Here is a 19,837-nt window from a genome sequence, read left to right as displayed (position 1 = left end):
GCATCCTTGAAATTGCATTTTCAATTTGCGATTCTCTAATTGAGATTCGCAAATTGCGAATGTCTTCCCATTCATTCCTATGGGCCTCTAGGCCAATAGGAATGAATGGGGAGGTATTCCTTAATTGCGACTCGCAATTTGCGAATCGCAATTCAGGAATGTTTAGAAATCACAATTTTTTAAGCTATATCTACAGGCATAGGCGTTTGCGATTCCTTCATTGCGATTATTTAAAAATCGCAATTAAGGAATTGCAAAAGCCAACAATGATGCATGTGCCTGTAAGTGCTGAAGTCGGATTAAAGTGAAATTTAATATAAAGGTGACTTTAGACAGTAACGAATTTCTTGCCCCCAAAGTTCTAGTTGCCATTTCTGATTAAGGATGTGGCCTAACAGCTAGAGGAGTTGATTTCGAAGCTGTGGAACCAGGTTCAAGTCTCGTCAGGGGTGCTCAACATCCTGTGATTCTGGGCAAATCACTTAATTTCCCCCATGCCTAACAAAAATGAATGTGCCCGTCTGAAATGCAAGTGCTGCTCATGTAAAACACTCTGATACCTTGGTGTCGAGTTTGCACTGTATAAAACGCAACAAAAAAACTGCAGCAGTTGTAATAGCTAGCTACCCTTCTGCCAGAAGGCATGAAGTGTTCCCTTAAATGGTGAACAAAGGGAATGATAGGATGGCAGAGAGAGCTGTGGCTGCAGATGGCCCAGATTCAAAGAAACAGCCTCCTCTGATAGGCAAATGAGAGTCACACTGTATTCTGCCCTATCCTTTGTGTAGGAAGACAGGCTGGTATCCCTTCTAGTGGGGGAAAACCTGTTGCAGAACCTGTTTTCCACTGAGGGGTGGTTCATTATTCTGGACATACTTCTAGGTTGTGCCCATAGCTCTGACCAAAGGAGGACGTGTTCTGACATCTTGGATTTTGGCATAGAGATGCACTGTGGGAATATGTACTGCCAATCCCACAGAAGGTGTTGTAAGAATGGGTAGGGTTGCCCCACGAGAATGTTGCCTTCATTGATTAGGGAGTGCTCCCACCCACAAACTGAAAATTTGCATAAAAGTGGCACCCCTGGGTGCCTGCCTCAGAACACTACTGGACTCAGAAAGTATTGCACCTGCTCAACCTGTGGACCTCAGAAACACAGACTGTACAAAACCAAGACAGGTTTTCAGAAAGAGAAGGGTTGCTCCTGCTGTTGACTTCTGGGAGAGAGAGACCCTAAGGGCTGGACCAGCTCCCACTTGTGCCAAGGACCAGTAAATGGACTCCAAGAGCTAATTGGCAATCCTCCTGTTAAACTTCAGGGACACAAAAGCTAAGGAAGTCCTGAGCCTGAAAAGTGCCTTAATGACCAGTTGTCACTAGACTTGACCTAGACTCTGCTGGTGCAGCCCAAGAGATCAAGTCCTAACCTGAAGTTGTGCCACCCACAGGACCTGGATCCTTGGCCAGTGCTAGAGTGCACTCATTCTCCCTACAGAACTCCACATTTTGAGCCTAAAGCTAAAAGATAACCATTTTCAGGCACAGAATCAGAAGCTCATACACTATCACTACTTTGCCAGTTTGTAGGTAGCTTTGAACTCTGGTGGAGAACCAAGGCTCTAGACTAGACTAGACTTTGCCTCTCTATTGACATCAAACCCAATGCCAGAAGCAAGCTGCACCGGACCACACTAATGAGCTTGTAAATGAGAAAAAGAACCAGAGAAATGTTTACGTTCAAAGGTAAAAAAATTGACCGGAACCAGCATGGACCCTCTACTCGACCTGCACTCCATCACGGTGATTCCGAAACTTTGACCTGGACCTTTGCGTGCAAGGCTCATAGACTACCACTACAAGTGAAAAGCAGTGATTAATACAACTTTTTGAGTGAATTGCAGTGATTTATGGAAATCTTACAAAAATTCTAACTCTCGTTCCCTTCATCAGATGTTTGTTGTTTTGGTGTCTGCTCAAAGATAAAAATATATACTATTTATATACATTGATGTGGGATTTTTATTTTATCTTGTGCCTGTCCAGGGTCCCAGCGGTGATGCAAAAGAGGCTGATATAAGAAATGTTGAAGTATTGCCACCTTAGTGTAGGAGCTTCTTTTCTGCTGATTTGACCATTGAGATGTGGTCATGGTCCTTCCGGTGCCAAGAAATCACAGAGGCTTCATCTGCTTACAGGGAGACTGCAAGAAGCTGTTGTGATTTCCATGATTGATAGGACATCACAGGCACTCAGTTTCCAAGCATGCACCAGAGGCCACAGGATTTCAACTTAGCTGTAATAAAACTGTGTGTGCCATATGTATGCACTAATCCTTTGTCAACCTCTTTACTCCCTTGGCAAACTCCTCATTGCTTGGAATTCTTTATCTGCATGAGTAAACCCTTCAGGCAGAACTGAAATTCTCTGCTAAGATGTATCATCCTTTAACCTAGAATGTTGAACTTGTACACCACAATCCACATCCTTACTGATAACTCCTCAACTCTTTCATATCCCAAATACTCAGATATTCAAACCTCACTGCCACTTGTCCACTGAAGTGCATATTACTCCTTTGTGAGTCCTGACTACTATTAATATTCAATTTGGTTCTGTGTTCAATGCTGAGCTGCCACTGGCAATGAGGAATGGTCTAACACTATACCATATTTATATTTCTCAAAAAGTTATTAAATGAACACAGATACATTCATTTCATTTCATAAATCTTTATGTCGGTGATATTATCACCATAAAAGATGCACAAGATACAATTCATATTTGTTAAAAGGATAAAATCATTTAAAAACAACACAATTCATCCGGATGCATAGAAATTTTACAATATACAAAGTTTCAAGTTTTTATGGTACAGTCAATGACCAGCCTTAAGGCACTGTATCCTCAGGGACCACGTTGCTCCTAAATATTTGGCTACAGCAAAGACAATGTGATCAGTCATATCTGTTTTCAATACTCTGAACGCGGCCAAGCACTCCGCAAACCCCAGGCTCCTACATATAGGCACAATCCATTTCTTGCGGGGAACTTTATAAGCCGGGCAGAAAAAGATCATGTGGAGCTCTGATTCATTGGCCACTCTACAAGCCGGGCATAAACTGATTGTTGGATCTCTCCACTTACTAGTTAGAGCTCGTAGTGGAAGGGTCCCGTGCCTCCATTGCAAGTAGAGTTTTCTGAGTAAAACAGGATACATTTTTTCCAGGGCTGGTTCAAAACTGTAATAATCCTTAATACATAAAAATGAGTCCGTAAGTGTCCCCAGAGTTGCCTGACGACAAAGTGCCGCTAGTTTGCTGTCGCGATAGACCTTTGCCAGCCTTTTTCTGGAAATTAATGGACATGCAATCGAGGGATCAGACCAGAGTGTCGATAGGCCTAGGCCCTCTGTCTCAATTTTGATGAATTTTAGCCATTTAATTTTCCCAGCATTAGGCATGGCTAGGACCTCTTGTAGACCCTGCCAATAGCTGATCAGTTCCGGGACTGCCCACAACCTCCGCCAATAAACCAAGGGACGCAGTGCCAGTTCTTCGCTTAGAGGTCGCAGCCCTAGATCTAACCTTAGTGGGACAAGGGGCGTACTGGGCGGAAGTCGGACCACCTGCCTAATGAAATTGTTCTCCTCTTTCACCAGGTCTGGGGAAGCTGCGTGACCCCATAACTCACAACCATACATTGCGGCCCCCCTTGCCTGTGCCTTATAAATCTGGAGCGGTGGGCCGACGGGTTTGATAGATGACCTGTTATTTCCTATTAGCCTCAAGACCCCTCCCGAGTACTGGGTCAATTTAAGTAGTGCTTTCTGTTGGTGTGTGCACCAAGTCATTTTCTCATTTAACATGACCCCAAGATACTCGAAGGTGTGTACCCTTTCAAGTCTGCTCTGGCCAATAATAGGTGTAAAACGTAATTTAGGTGGTGAATTAAAGACCATAAATTTTGTCTTTAAAGTGTTGATTTCTAGGCCATGTTCCCCACAAAAATCCACAAAACCATTTAGGACACGCTGTATCCCCATTGGGGACTTTGAGAGCAGCAGGGTGTCATCGGCGAACATGATCGCTGGCACCCTGCTGCCTGCCAGCTTAGGAGCGTCTGAGTTGGCAACCCCATTGAGATGGGCGATTACCCCGTTGACGTAGAGGCAGAACAGGGTCGGTGCAAGCACACAACCCTGCCTTACCCCCCTGTCAACGGGGAATCGATTTGACAACGCCGCATCCTTACCGCACCTCACCTGAGCAAAGTTGGCAGTATGGAGACAAATAATCATCTCCAACAAGCCCCTCGGGACCCCCAGATTGGCCAGCACCTCCCAGAGTTTACTGCGGGGGACCAGGTCGAAGGCCGCCCTCAGGTCCACGAATATAGTGTAGAGGTTGCCACCCTCCAGCTGTACCGTTTTCCAAAAAATGAGGGCGAGCCGGAAGACCTGGTCTGTGGTTGAGATCTTCCTTCTGAATCCTGCCTGGAGTGGGCTCAGAATATCGTGATCCATCATCCACTCCGACAGACGATCCAGAAGTAGCCTGGTGAAGAGTTTCTGAGAAACATCTATCAGGCTTATTGGCCTATAGTTGGCTGGGAGCAGAGGCGAACCCTTCATAAATATAGGCACTATCTCTGCCCCCAGCCAAGTTGGGGGGATCATCATGCCGTTCAAGATTGCGTTGAACAGCACCCTCAAGTACGGGGCCCAGATCTTAACTTCGTGCCTATAAAGATCACCAGGGAGCTTGTCCAGGCCTGGCGCCTTTTCAGCCGCGAGACCAAAAATTGCAGTGTTAAGCTCTCCCAGGGTAAACTCCTCCATCTGGGGTAGGCTTTCAGGGGTTCGATCCATTACAGGTTCAGGTGGGTTCCCTAATTGGCTCTGGTCGGGCGCACTGTACAAGGATTTAAAGTGGTCCTCCCACACAGTGGCAGAAATATTTGCATTTACTGCTGCTATTGGTTCAGTTGAACCGTGCTTGACGATCTGCCAGAATTTACGGGCATCATGGACTGGTAAGGCAGCCGTCATTTCCGACCAGTTTTCCTGGTCCCATTCTATTTTGGCATTGCAAATGGTAGACTTATAGGCCAGCCGTTTAGCCCTCATCTTACTAGGAGTTTCCCGTATTTAAAGAGACTCCAAGAGGGCAGCCTTTGCTCTTCTACAAGCAGCATTGAACCACGAGGCTCTTCTCCCCTTAATCTTTTTCGTCCTGGCCTCCGGGTTCAATACTTCTGCTAGATTGATACAGAGCTCGGAATGAATATCCCCAAGCGCACTAAACTTATCAGGAGTGGGTGACTGAGGAAAGAGATCCCTAACCTTTTCAAGGGCAGGGACCACTGCCTCATAGAGCCTCTGAATGTTTTGTGGGTTCTGCACTAATGTTGGCCACCTGATTCTGTGTCTGTTGCTAGTTGCAACTAAACCCTCAGGGAATGCTGAATTTTTATCTATGTTTGCTATTGGGACACCCTGGACAAGAAATCTCAGTGACAATGCATTATGGTCGCTGTCGGTCCTACTGAGTATTTTTAAAGTCCCTCACTTTAGCCCAATCCTTTATCGGCACCAGGATATAATCTATCCGCGATTCGTGCCCTGGTCTATTGAAGGTGGGCTGGGGTGGGATGTCTCCCTTAACCCGCCCATTGCAAGCCCTCAACGAGTGGGATAAGGTAAAAGATAGTATTTGAGTAACTAGAGGTGACCATGATTTTACAGGTGGGCCCAACAAGGTGGGTATCTCCCAGAGATCATCCTCTTCATTAGTTACCCCTTCCATATGATCCGGGAGGGACTCATACTGAATGTTAAAGTCCCCCCCAATTATGAGTGATGGACAGAGGGTAGTGCAATCGATAAACGCAGATAAGTCCTCGATAGTTCCCGAAGTGCCCGTAATGCCAACTGGTCTGGAGTATACATTTATTAATGCTACTCTCACACCGGATGCCCACTCTAAGACAACACACTGCAAGTCCGGTGGGTTGGTTTCGAGGTTTCTTACCATGCATCCAAGATGGGAACCTACCCAGATCGACAGACCACCAGACGGTCGTCCCTTCCCTCCCCATTTTGCCGCTGTCTCAAAGGTTGCGTACCCTGTACGGGAGTGTTGTTCTCTAGCCCACGTTTCCTGGAACATACAAATATCATATTCCTCAATGAATTCCACCCACTCTGTGGAATCCAATTTATTAGCCAACCCTGCCATATTCCAAGAAAGTAACGAGAGTGTACTCGGTGCCCCCCGCTCCTCTGTAGAATTGAAAGACAATGGGTGCCTGCTTATCCTAGACTGGCTGTAGTTAGAAAAGGACGAAACCTCTGGTACCAGTGAGCAGGTTGCGTTGAGCACCTCAAGAGGGGCTTTATTCATGTTGGTATGACCAGCTAGGCATGCGTTGGTGGTACCATCTTCGTCTTTTTTATGCTCAGTGGGTGTGCCCCCCTCGGGATGGTCAACAACCTGCTCCTCCCTATACTTAATATCGCCCGTGATTTGTTTACAGTCTCCAGGGAGATACGGTGCTGGAGGTGTGGCTAAGCATGGTGGGGGGCAGTGCGAATATGCCAGTGTGTCAGTAATCCTATGTGGTATTGGTGTAACTAGGACAGGACCACATGAAGGGTCAGACAGAGAGCTGTGCAAATCTACCGGGAACGAAGTATCAGTTGCCCTATGTTGAAGTCAGTCCACGTCCGCGAGGCATCCAAATCTATTGTGGGTGGGGACCCCATTCCACCCTCCATATGTGCCTTGCCAGTAGTTGGATGACCCACCCTGCATGCAGTTTTGTGCCGGCATCGTGTTCCAATTCCAGTTTCCCCCCATTTGAGATTGGGGGCGCGGGGGATAGAAATAAGTTAGTGGTCTAGTTGCGATAGGTGAATTAGCTCCGTGATTGCTCCATGAATGGATAAAGTGTGCAGTATTGGGATCTTCAAATGAGACAATAACACAATCGCCTGAGATGGATTTGTGCGAGGTGCCTATCCAGGGGACCCGTCGCACCATGAGAATTTTACTTCTCAGGTGATTGGGTCATGGTCTATTCACATTGAGCCAATGGATGACCTTATTTTTTAAAGACCCAAAATCCTCCTGCTGTTGGTATTGAATTTCTGGCACCCCCGTGAGGACTACTACGTATGGTCTTACATCTGGGGGAAGGTCAACATAACCCCTATGGCGGTTTTAAGAAGATTTTTGTCTCTGTAAGTAAGTATCGCGATCTTTAGCCCTCTGGGCAGCCAGTAATTCCGGAGCTGTTACAGATGGAGCCGGCAGCTCGTTTGCACTTCCCGCTGCTCTGTTTTCATTAGTGGTTACAGGGACCTTGTGTCGGGGTTTTGGAACAGGTCTAATTGCCGGGGGTACTGGTGGGGGGACAACCGCTACTGGAGGAATGTTGGTCATAGCTGGTTGGCTAGTTGGTTTATTACCAGGCATAGTCAGGGTGGCAAGATTTAGAATGCTTTTTTCAGTCTCGAGGAGCTGGGTTTCTATACGGGAAAGTCTGAGTTCTAAAGGGGTGAGCAGTTTTTTTAACGTTTCCCACACAATCGTTAAAAATTCCACATCCTTCCCTTCAATCATACAAAGTGGTGCCCCACCATTCTCACTTTCAATTACGAGATTCTCGTATTCCCCCATCGACTTCACTGGACTAGACTCAGGGAGTGGAGGGCAACTATTCGCCACGGGAGGGAGTAGGTGGGATGGGTGGGCTAGTGCCTGAGAGGGTAACTGGGCCTTTGCAACCTTAGCCTTTTTCCTGGAATAGGCGGTAGTGGTGTTGCGCTTTCGTTTTTGGTTGGAGCCCTTTGGGGGGTTGGGGGAGATTGTCGCACTCATGACCTTGCATTTGGCAATTGATGGTGTTTCCAAGGGGGGCCCGTCTACCCCTCCCACCCTGGGCAGTAATGTGGGGTCTTCATATGGAGACCCGGCCTTCTCTACTAAGGGTGAAGGAGGCGAAACTGGTGGGTGGTGGATAACTGCCTGTGTTTGATTTGATGCTGGACCCATTATACGGTCCGGTGTTTTAACAAAGGCAATGTGACCCAGAGAGGATTTCTTGGCATTAGCCATCTCCTGGGATAGCCTTCTAGCTGCATCGAGTTCAATGTAGACCCTATGCTGCATCTTAGTGATCTCCTTATCTATTGCAATGTTGGTTCTGGTGATAAAGTCATCTAGTGTTCCATTTTGCAACTTCCCTTTAGCTGCCCTGCTTCTGTACTCACGTGTAGACATTGCACTTAGTCCTCTGCGTTCGCCACTAGCAGATGCAATGTCAGCAACAATAGGAGTAAGGCCAGGGGATATAGCCCGGACCGGACTCTCCCGTACTCGAACGGCCTCAAACGGCCCGCTCTTTGCCCGGTCTTCGCCCCGAGCTCCGTCCCGCGCGCGTCCCGCTTCGCGGTGGGGCTTGCGCCAGTTTAGTACGTGGAGGTAGAGGGTGTGGCCGTCTGAAGTCAGTGGGCGTGGCCGCCGGGGGAAGAGGCACCAGCTGTTAGCAGTGGAGAATGCTGGGCCTCGCAGTCCCCCGGTAGGCTCCTTTGGCTCGGTACACGCAAATGCCCTCCACCTGGGCAAATCAGACTGGGAGCGTGTAGACTGTCCGCCGACTGCGGAACCGCTCGCACCAGCTGACAGCCTCAGGGAGCAAGCAGGCAAACAGAGCGTCCAGGAGCGATCCTCTGTGGCAGGCAGAAAGGAATCAGTAGATGAGCGGCACCCGCGAAGCGGGTGTCGCGAAAGGTAATAAGGTCTGAAGTCAGTGGGCGTGGCCGCCGGGGGAAGAGGCACCAGCTGTGAGCAGTGGAGAATGCTGGGCCTCGCAGTCCCCCGGTAGGCTCCTTTGGCTCGGTACACGCAAATGTCCTCCACCTAGGCAAATCAGACTGGGAGCGTGTAGACTGTCCGCCGACTGCGGAACCGCTCGCACCAGCTGACAGCCTCAGGGAGCAAGCAGGCAAACAGAGCGTCCAGGAGCGATCCTCTGTGGCAGGCAGAAAGGAATCAGTAGATGAGCGGCACCCCCTTGTCCACTGAAGTGCAAATTACTCCTTTGTGAGTCCTGACTGCTATTAATATTCAATTTGGTTCTGTGTTCAATGCTGAGCTGCCACTGTCAAGGAGGTTTGGTCTAACACTATACCATATTTATATTTCTCAAAAAGTTATTAAATGAACACAGATACATTCCTGTTCCTCCTTATCACCTATGTTTCTTTTTCTATGTCTACTTGCTGCACCAAGTTCTATGCATCCTTCATTATTACTGTCGATTCCCACTTTGCAATCCTGATCTTTGGAGTTCTGGTTTTGTATTTGTACAGATTGTACTGGACTTTCAGGATAACAGCATCAGAATAATTGAAACAATTTTAATGGGTATTAAATAGTGAGGTGAGAAAGTTAGTTGTGTTATAATGGTGGAAATAATGGCAGATGCTTTTGAAAAAAAGAGATTTTTAGATGCTCTGTGGTGAATTATCTCATTCCGAGGAAATCTTCAGTGAATTATTATAATCTATTAGAGGCAATTGAATCATTGACTTCCTCTATGAAAGGCTTTCTTCATGTGCATACTGTGCATACTGTGTAACTGTATTTCAATCTCAATGTGCTTAAGTTCTTTAGTACATTCCTAATTAATGTAGTAAGAAGGCTGTACACTGTTAACACATGAATAGCGCGGTCCATGGGGGGCATGGCCCAGGAGGCTAAGATGGCGGACGTGAGCGGAGAGATCTTGGTTCTGCTTTTCCCAGTATCCTCTATATCCTGAAGTGGTGGGTGACCCACCAGCCCCCAGACTCTCTGCCTGCACTGAGGGAATCGTAGAGGACCTGCACAGACTGGGGGAAATGGCCATCGACCATCAAGATGGCTGATTGCAGGGCACTCGAGGCGGCCTCGGGGAGCACAAGGCACCTGGACTGCTCCTGCCGCCGCCACCCTGTGACAGAGGCCTTCGTTTATGGAGCCCGCAACTCCTGGTAGAGGTGAGTTGGGAGTGCTCTGCCCCTGACCTGTACCACATTTGGAGAACGTTGGGGCCATTTTACAGCCTGTACGCGGTCCCCACTCCCTGCCCTGCCCTTCCGATGCCTCAATGACTAGGGCTCCTCATCGGGCCTACACGGAAGCTGCTGGGTGCTTGCGGGCCTCTCGGAGATGCCATGGTGGGACCGAGGTAGCTTGGGATCACTGGTGCGGTCTTTACCTAAGCGCTATATGTGGGTAGCTAGGCTGAATCCTATGCATGCTGGGCCCTCTGCCATTGGGTTGAGCACATTAGCCTTCAGTGGGTAGTGGGAAATGGCGATTCACCCACCCGATCAACATGCCTCACTGTGGCCTAGGGCTCCGTCTACAGTCATGATCTTCCTGGCCTCCTGCGACACTGTGGAATCACTGTAGGAGACTGATTCCATCATACACCTGCCTCACCAGACATGAGGTACACTCCCTGAGGGGTATGCTTTTGCCTAGGAAGTGATGGCCTAGGGTGGCCTTTACACCATACATATTTCCTTGACCACCATTGGGCTATCAGTGGAGAGACATCAGGAGCAGCAGCCTGCTGATACCTCGCTGACTTGGTGCTCTTCTGCTCTACTGCACATAGCCTGTGCAGTATAACCAAAGAGCACCATGTCGGTGATGCGGCGGATGCAATGTCAGTGGTTTTCTTTTTTTCACATAGTCGTCCATCATCCCCCACACCACCCCCACCACCACCCCCACGCCCCACCGCTACCACCCACCACTGGCACAGAGTGCAATGATGTGGAGTATTAGATAGACATTTGGATTCGCATCTTTGTCCCCGTGGATCTTCGACCTCAGTTTTTATCTGTGGAGCGTGCCCACAGGGTCCCCACATGGCAGCCCCCACCAGGTACCCCATCCCGCCCACTGTTTCCACGTTTGATGAACTACAGAGACAGAGAAATTGTCCTGAAAGAAGCACACAACCAAGACAACTAGAGTGTAGAAATATTCAAATAATGGTGTTCCCAGACTGCACTCTAGCTGTCCAGAATAAGTTCAAGTTCGGAAATTTGTATAGCGCACTACTCACCCAGAGGGTCTCAAGGCGCTAGAGGGGGGGTGGGTGCTTTACTTATCGAATAACTAGGTTTTTAGCTGCATTCTCAAGGAGAGGTGGTTCTGTGTAAGGCGGAGGTGGGTGGGGAGAGAATTCAGGTTCTGGCTGCTAGGTAGGAGAAGGATCTTCCCCCCATGGTGGATCTGTGGATGCGCGGTTTTGAGGCGAGGGCTTGATTGGACGAACGTAATAGGCGGGTGGGGTTGTAGAAGGATAGTCGTGTGTTGAGGCATTCGGGTCCTAGGTCGTAGAGGGCCTTGTGTGCGTGGGTGAGGAGACGGAACGTTATTCTCTTGTTGACGGGGAGCCAGTGGAGGTCTTTCAGGTGACCGGAAATGTGAGCTTGACGGGGGATGTCTAGTATGAGTCTGGCTGAGGCGTTTTGGATCGTTGGAGTTTTTTCTGTAGTTTGGCTGTGGTTCCGGCGTAAAGGGTATTTCCGTAATCCAGTGGGCTCGTGACCAGTGCGTGAGTGACCGTCTTTCTTGTTTCGGTGGGGATCCAACTGAAGATTTTTTTGAGCATGCGTAGGATGTTGAAGCATGATGATGAGACGGCATTGACTTGTCTAGTCATCGAGAGGGAGGAGTCCAGGATGAAGCCCAGGTTACGTGCATGATCTGTAGGTATGGGTGCTGTACCCAGGGCACGTGGCCACCATGAGTCGACCCAGGCAGAGGGGGATGATCCTAGGATGAGGACTTCCGTTTTGTCCGAGTTCAGTTTCAAACGGCTGTTCTTCATCCATTCGGCTACTTCTTTCATTCCTTCATGTAGATTGTTTTTGGTGGTGTTCGGGTCTTTGGTGAGGGAGAGGATCAGCTGGGTATCGTCTGCGTAGGAGATGATGTTGAGGTTGTGTTGTCGCGCGATGGATACGAGGGGACTCATGTAAACGTTGAAGAGGGTGGGACTGAGTGATGATCCTTGTGGTACGCCGCAGATGACTTTGGCGGCCTTTGATTTGAATGGGGGGAGGCGGACTCTCTGGGTTCTTCCGGCGAGGAATGAGATGATCCAGTCCAAGGCTTTTCCTTGTATTCCGGCGTTGCTGAGGTGTTGTATAAGGGTGTTATGACAGACAGTGTCGAAGGCGGCGGAGAGGTCAAGTAGGATGAGGGCGGCTGTTTCTCCGTTGTCCAGAAGCGTTCGGATGTCGTCTGTAGCTGCGATGAGGGTGGTTTCGGTGCTGTGTTTGGCTCGGAAGCCAGACTGTGAGGGGTCGAGGGATTTGTTGCATTCAAAGAAGGCGGCAAGCTGATTGTTGACGGCTTTCTCGATGACTTTGGCAGGGAATGGGAGGAGCGAGATGGGGCGGTAGTTCTTAAGTTCAGAGGGGTCCGCTGTGGGTTTCTTCAGAAGGGCGCTGAGTTCGGCGTGTTTCCAGATTTCCGGGAAGGTAGCGGAGTTGAAGGAACAGTTGATGACATCACGGAGATGGGGTGCGATGATGGAGTCTGCTTTGTTGAAGATGTGGTGGGGGCATGGGTCGGTTGGCGATCCTAAGTGGATGGAGTTCATCAGGTGGATGGTGTCTTCAGTAGTGATTGGGTTCCATGCGCAAAGGTTGTTAGGGTGCTGTTTATGTACGGGGGTGGGTGGAGTTGACTGGTCTTCTGACTGATTTTCAAAGCTGTTATCTATGTCGGCGATTTTGTTGTGGAAGAATGAGGATAATGAGTCGCAGAGGTCTTGGGAGGGAGTGATGTCGTTGGACGCACATTCCTGGAGGTGAAACGCACATATCAGGAACACTATGTCCAGTACTCTTCTCGACATGCCTTTGCATCCAGTTTGGCTGTACCTTTTTCTTTACTGACCCGGCAGAAGGTTGGTCTTGGATGGAACAGCGCAAAATGACTGGTGCGGGCCACTCTTCAGACACTCACAAGCAACCACAATCGATGAGGACAAAAATCAGGAAATGCACCCGACAATTAAGTCTAGTGGCCTCTCGGTCACACGGATCCCCCAACTTAGACCATCTCATCCAAGATCACCGCAGTTCCCTGTAAGTGGCAGCAGCCTTCAGAGATTCTGGGCCATCCTATAGCGCAGATGACAAAGACTCTGGATCCTCAGGTTGCAGTGACTATCTCACATCCAACATCATTCCCCTGAGCACTGATGGGATGCAGCAGTGACTCCACAAACATCAGGTGCATTCTTTTGAACAGTTGTGTGTCTGTATATCCGTACCTTGTTCTTATTTGTTGTATTGCTCCTCTGACTGCTTATTGTGAACTACCTCCTGTGTTGGGTGGGGAAAAGCACCATCCCAACAGTTTTTACCTTTCCCCCTAGTATTCTTCTGCTGGACCCCAGCAGCTGCCTGTTATGACCTCTGGGCCTGACTTCTACACTATCAAGGGGGCCTGGGAAGCTGCCCAGACCGACTCACCACTCACTGTTCACTGTGGGAAACAGCAGCTCTTTAACAACTTGCCTCTCTTGCCCACCCCCTAGACAGGCTCCTTCCTACTGGTTTTCTTTTATTCAAATGGTTTGGGTAGGTACTTGTTGTACTCCTGCTCTCAATGGAATTCTCTGTTTCTTACAATGTTGTTCTGTTACTTAATTTGTATTATAATGGTACACACTTGTTCTTCTTGCATGCACCTTATACGACACATGGGTCCATGCCAAGTGATGCTGGGCCTCTCTTATTCTCACACAACACTTCCTTTCTGCCACTAACATTATCACGTGGAACATAAGAGGTATTCATACTCCCTCTCGACCGTATGCAGTGTATTCCTACCTCTGCCATAGACAGGCACATATGGCTTACATCCAGGAATCACATATCACAAACTTCGAAGCTTCCAGACTTTAGAAGAGGTGGCGAAGTCAGGTGTTCTCCACCAATTATTCTGCCTATGCCCACGGAGTATTGATTTGGGTTCGGGCGGGGGGTTCCCTTCGCTGCCACCCACACTGCTGTTGACCCAGAAGGATGGTATATTTGTAGAGGGCTGCCTGGAAGTTAAGCAACTACTCCGGGGCAAAATATGCACCAATGAAGACCAAGCTCCATTTCTTCACTTCCTAACCATACACCTGGCCTGCTAGAGCAAAATCCCCTGGGTGCTGGTGAGGGATTTCAACACCGTTTTGGCAGTGGTGCTTGACCGGTATTTCCCACCCTTGCCCCACATGGTGACCACGTCCAATGCACTTGCTCTCACCACTTGGCTATGCCGTTTGAAAGTCCTAGATGTTTGGCATCACCATAACCTCCACTCTAATGTATGTTCCGACTACTGCCATGGGCATAAACCCGACGTCTGCATATACAGATATGTTTGTACCCGAGACAGAACACACCAAGTGCACACATGCAGATGCTGACCGTCCAGGCACTCTACTGGCTTTGCTGATTCGGCAGGAAATGGACAGACACACTATCCTGACCCTTTACTTCCACTCCGGTCAATTACTCCACACACAGACAGACATATATTCCGCCTTTACATGCCACTACATGCAGCTATACACGTCTGCACCTGCTGCACCTCGGGAGCCATAAGTGACTTCCTATCCTATATCATGTTCCTGCGATGTGGCCGAAATCCCAAGAGGAACTCAATAAAAAAACATCACATTTGAGGTGCAAAAAGCGATGCGTACATTGGCCACTAGCAAAACCCCGGGCCGGATGGCCTGCCGGCTGAACTGTTCAAAGTATATGTTCCACTTTTGGTGCCCCACCTAAAGACACTGTATGATGCTGCTCTTACCACCCACAATGAGCAATGGCCTACTAATCTCAGTATCCAAACCAAGCAGACTCCTTCGATCTGGGGGCAAAAATATTGGTAGACCGCCTAGCCCCTTTGGTTCCGCCGTTAGTCTATTCTGATCAGAACAACTTCGTGCCTGCTAGGAATACCTCATTAAACCTCTGTCATTTTTCTCACGTATTCGCTTATGCCCCACAAAGACATCCCCACTCGGGGTGCCTGGTCTTAGACCTACACAAGGCGTTCTATTCCCTTGAATAGCCCTTTCCATTTGAGGTGTTACACAGATATGGCCGCAGGACCCACTTCCTCCAACTGGTCAAGCTATTCTATACCAACCCCCAAATTAGGGTACAACTTGGCTGCCAAATATAAGACCCCATCTGATTACAGTGAGGGACCCACAAGGGTTGCCCACTAGCCACCCTTCTTTTGTCTTTGGCACTCAAAAACCTGGCACTGCAACTGCATGCACAGGACAAACATTGGGGGATGCCCTCAGGGGATGATACACATTTGGTCTCGCTTTGTTCAGACAACATGCTCCTCTATCTCAGAGATGTTAAGGCAATACTCCCAAGTATTGCAAATCTACTCACCGACTTTACCGACATCTCTGGACTCTGGGTTAGCTGGACCAAAATGTGCCTTTCAATACACAGACTTCGAGCCCATGTACAAGGTAAATCACATTGAACTTTAAAGGCAGACTGCTACATTTCGCTATTGAGGGATCTGCATATACCTTAAACCTGAAGACCTTCTAGAAAGCAACTTGGTTCGTGTGGTCTCAGCGATACATGTGCAGATGTCCTTTTGGCAGTAACTAGAGCTGTCAGTAGAGGGACATGTGGCTTTGATAAAAATGGCGGTCCTGCTGCTTTTTATACACCAACTTTTTTTTCCAGCTCACTGGAGCACATGATGGGTGATCTTATTTGGTATAATATGCATCACAGAGTAGCACTGTTTAAGCTTTGCCTCCCATTGGACATGGTGGGCTCATTGTCCCCAACTTTGAGCACTACAAATTGGTTTCCCAACTTCAGTGAGTGTGACGCTAGTTTGCTGACACAAACCTCGCTGACACCGCCTGGCTTCTCCCTTCATGGGACTTGGAGCGTATATTGTCCTTATTTCACCCACTGCCAGGGTTCCTCTACCAAACATTATTCTCCTTCACATCGCTTATTGGTACTATCACAGGGCACTATTCCACACTCGGTTGACTACACCATATGCCCCTGCATTGCCACTGCTTGGCATGCCACGAGGACGCGTATCTACTATCCCCAGAGAACTAGGTGACCTGTACAGTGATGGATTTCTCCTTTCTCTGGCAGAACTAATGGCTAACACTGAACTCTCACCTGACCAGTTCCTACTACATGCCTCCTATATTGAGGTTCTGAATCAATCCTGGGGTGAGATACATTAAGATCCTCCTCAAATTTTAGTTATGCAATACCTACATATATTGGGCGATGGTGGGCAAAAGACCCGGTCGATTGCCGGCGCTCTCCACATACACACTGCATTACCTCTTTCCACACTGCGTGGTCACTGGGACACGGACCTTGGATGCGCCTGTGCGGATGGTGATTGGTAAGCTATGTTGTCATACCCTTCCTTGGTGTCCTAAATTTTACATTCTGCATCGAGCTGACTGGACTCCCAGTAAAATCAACCACTATTTTCATCACACTGACGCAACCTGCCCCCATTGTCTGACACTGGATGTGGGCATAGTTCACATGCTCTGGTTCTGTCCCTCCTTGGCCACATACTGGCATGCTGTCACAACACACTTAGCACACTGCACAGGAGCTGTCCTCCTTTACGCCTGGGAGGTCTGCATCCTGGAACTTTACCGGGGGACCAAAAAGCACAAAGTGGCAATGCGATTTGCTGACCGGGCACTCCTTCTGATATAACGATTGATTGCGAGAAAATGGAAATTGTTGATTCCTCCCATGGCCTCTGTATGGGCCCTTTCTAAGTTGGCTTACGCTCAGGCAGAGAATACATTGCTGCGCAGGAAGGAGGTAAAGGGTCTCCGCAACTACCCCATCTCAGAAACGTGGGACGCCCTCCTGAAGACGTTCTGCAAAAGGACCCAGGCCACTCCACCCACCCTTAACATATGTGCACACCATAGGGCATATTACCAACCACTAGCTATAATTATCACTATGTTGGCTTAGCAGCAATTTTTTTATCGCCGAGCTCCACCGATTTTTATCGCAGATAAACCTTGCTATTATCAAGGTTTATCTCAAAAGCGATAAAAATCGGCCGAAATGCATGAATATCGCTGAAAAGTCAGCGATATTCATGCATTACCGAGCTAATGCTCTTAGCCATGTTATCCACCTACCATTGGATTACATGGCTAAGAACTGCTCTGGGCAGGCGTTAGCTTTTGGAGATATTCGCGCTTAGCGCGAATATTTCCGAAAGTAGGTAATAGGAGATAGTGATGTTAGCGACTGTTTCCATTCGCTAACATCTTGGCACGCCCACTTTGCATGTCATTAGTGATAAATATCGCTGACATGCAAAGTGGGCCCCAAGATGATCGCTGTCTCCTACTAGCTGTCGCTAACTGGTGTTAGCGACAGCTAGGTAATAGGGCGATAAAAGTATCGCCACTTTAGCTGGAAAAATTCCTGCTAAAGCGGCGATAAGGCCCTTGGTAATATGCTCCCATATTCTTCTCCTTCCTCTCTCCTTCCCTTGTCTGCTCTGTTTTTGTCGCTCAAAACAAGTTTTGTGCTGGAAAGTAAAACAAAAAAATGTTTTGCAGAGGACCGCACAACAGCTGTCAAATTTCTACAGTCCCTTAAATAGTGTCATAGCCGATTTTATATATATGCAACCATGACATTGTGAGAGTTGCAAGCCCGAAAGCAGAACAGCAAGGAAAAATAATTTCTCCTTTAAGGACTTTATATGCTGAATATATCTGTTGGTTGCCCGACCAAAAATAATTCCTGTTTAGTTTAGCATCCGTAATGTGGGGAAACAAGCTCTGGACTTTGTAAACAAGCATTGTTAAGGTGAGATGCAGCAGACTGCGCATTAATATTCCTGTCGTAACTCGTAACACGATATGAACAGCTTATCACGACTTTCTGCCAATGCATGTTAGTGTTGTAGGATATCACATCCTATTGGGATGCTATTTGTTTTTCCAGTTATCCCACTGCTGGCTCACAGCAGCTCGGCTGCCTCTTACGGTGCACTGCTAAACTGCATTCTGGTTTCTCACGGTCGCGTCGCCACTGCTTATCGTTGTCCTGTGCCCAATCAGAAAGGAAAATAATTTTCATTCCAGAGCCTCTTACAATTCGTGACTTACTTGTGGTACTGACTCAAAGTTTAATTTTATGTGTTTTTAAAGTTTACCTCATCTGCGTGTGCTGCCTGCAGGTGACACTGCACACTATATGCAAAACAAAAGTCGAAATATTTATCAAATGAAAACACGTACTCCTTGCTAAATAACAGTAGAGGGCGATGAATGTAAATATTATAACAAGTAAGGAATATGTGTGAAAATAGAGTCAAATTTGAGGAACATTTTGGAAGTACTTGGGGGCATATTATCAAGGGGGTTTATCTTTAAAAGCCAAGAAAGCGGAGATAAAACTATCTCCCTATTACCTAGCTGTCGCTAACACCAGTTAGAGACAGCTAGTAGGAGATAGCGACCATCTTGGGCCCCACTTTGCATGTCAGTGATATTTAACACTAATGACATGCAAAGTGGGCGTGCCAAGATGTTAGCGACTGGAAACAGTCGCTAACATCGCTATCTCCTATAACCTGCCCTGAGCAGTTCTTAGCCATGTTATCCAATGGGAGGTGGATAACATGTCTAAGAGCATTAGCTCGGTAATGAATGAATATCGCTGACTTTTCAGCGATATTCATGCATTGCGGCCGATTTTTATCGCATTTGCGATAAACCTTGGTAATACCAAGGTTTATTTGCGATAAAAATCGCCGCAGCTCTTTTTGTCTCTAACCAAGCAATAGCGATAATTATCGCTATTGCTTGGTAATATGCTCCTTGGACTTTTTACATTAAGCATGGATTGGAAACAAAAGAAAGACTGAACTTTAGAAGAAAGAGGGTGATGGACTCCAATATCTAAGACTATGAAGAATAGAATCACTGGCATCACTGGTAATCCCCTTTCACACCACGCCTGGGGTTACCAATACTGGGGTACTTGTAAACCTGTGAAAGGAGCTGGCAGGGATTACAGATGGGACCTTAAGGCCTCCATTAGAAATGTAGAATTACCACGGGAATCTGGAATACCGTACCACAGGGTCAAATTAACAAGCCCATTATCGCTGCTTTAGCGGCCGTTTTCGGCCGAAAAGCGGCGATAATGTCATCGCAGTATCAGCAAGGACACGCTAGTGCGTGTTTCCTTGTCATAGCACCGGTTTTGCTTACGCCTTGTATCGCATCTCTAATGAGATGCAAAGTAGGCGTTCCGGAGCAAAACCACAGGCAATAAATTGCTAACCGCATATTGCGGTATTTACAAGGCCTGCCCTGACACACATAGCGATGTCAAAACCCACGCTAACCGCGGTTATGGCTGCAAGCTAACGTCTGCTTTAATTCAGACTTAGCTATATGTGTAATGGGGATGGAATCTCAGTCTACAACCACCATGGGCTATTTACAAGTAATTCCCTATCGGTGCAGGAATATCTCTGGATTTCCACCGATATTCCTGCATTTCTCTGGCTATCGCTGGATTTTTATCACCTGGGTGATAATAGTTGTTAATAACGCGCTACCCGGGCGATAAAATCCTGCGATATCCGGCGATAATTAAAATCCCGCTACTCGCGCATAGCGATATTTAGCGCCCGTTGTTGGTTTTCCACAAGAGTAGGAAATAGAAATGAATAGCAGT

This window comes from Lissotriton vulgaris, chromosome 3_1 (genome assembly GCF_964263255.1).
Source record: "Lissotriton vulgaris chromosome 3_1, aLisVul1.2, whole genome shotgun sequence".
NCBI classification, from domain to species: domain Eukaryota; kingdom Metazoa; phylum Chordata; class Amphibia; order Caudata; family Salamandridae; genus Lissotriton; species Lissotriton vulgaris.
This window is presented reverse-complemented; position numbering follows the sequence as displayed.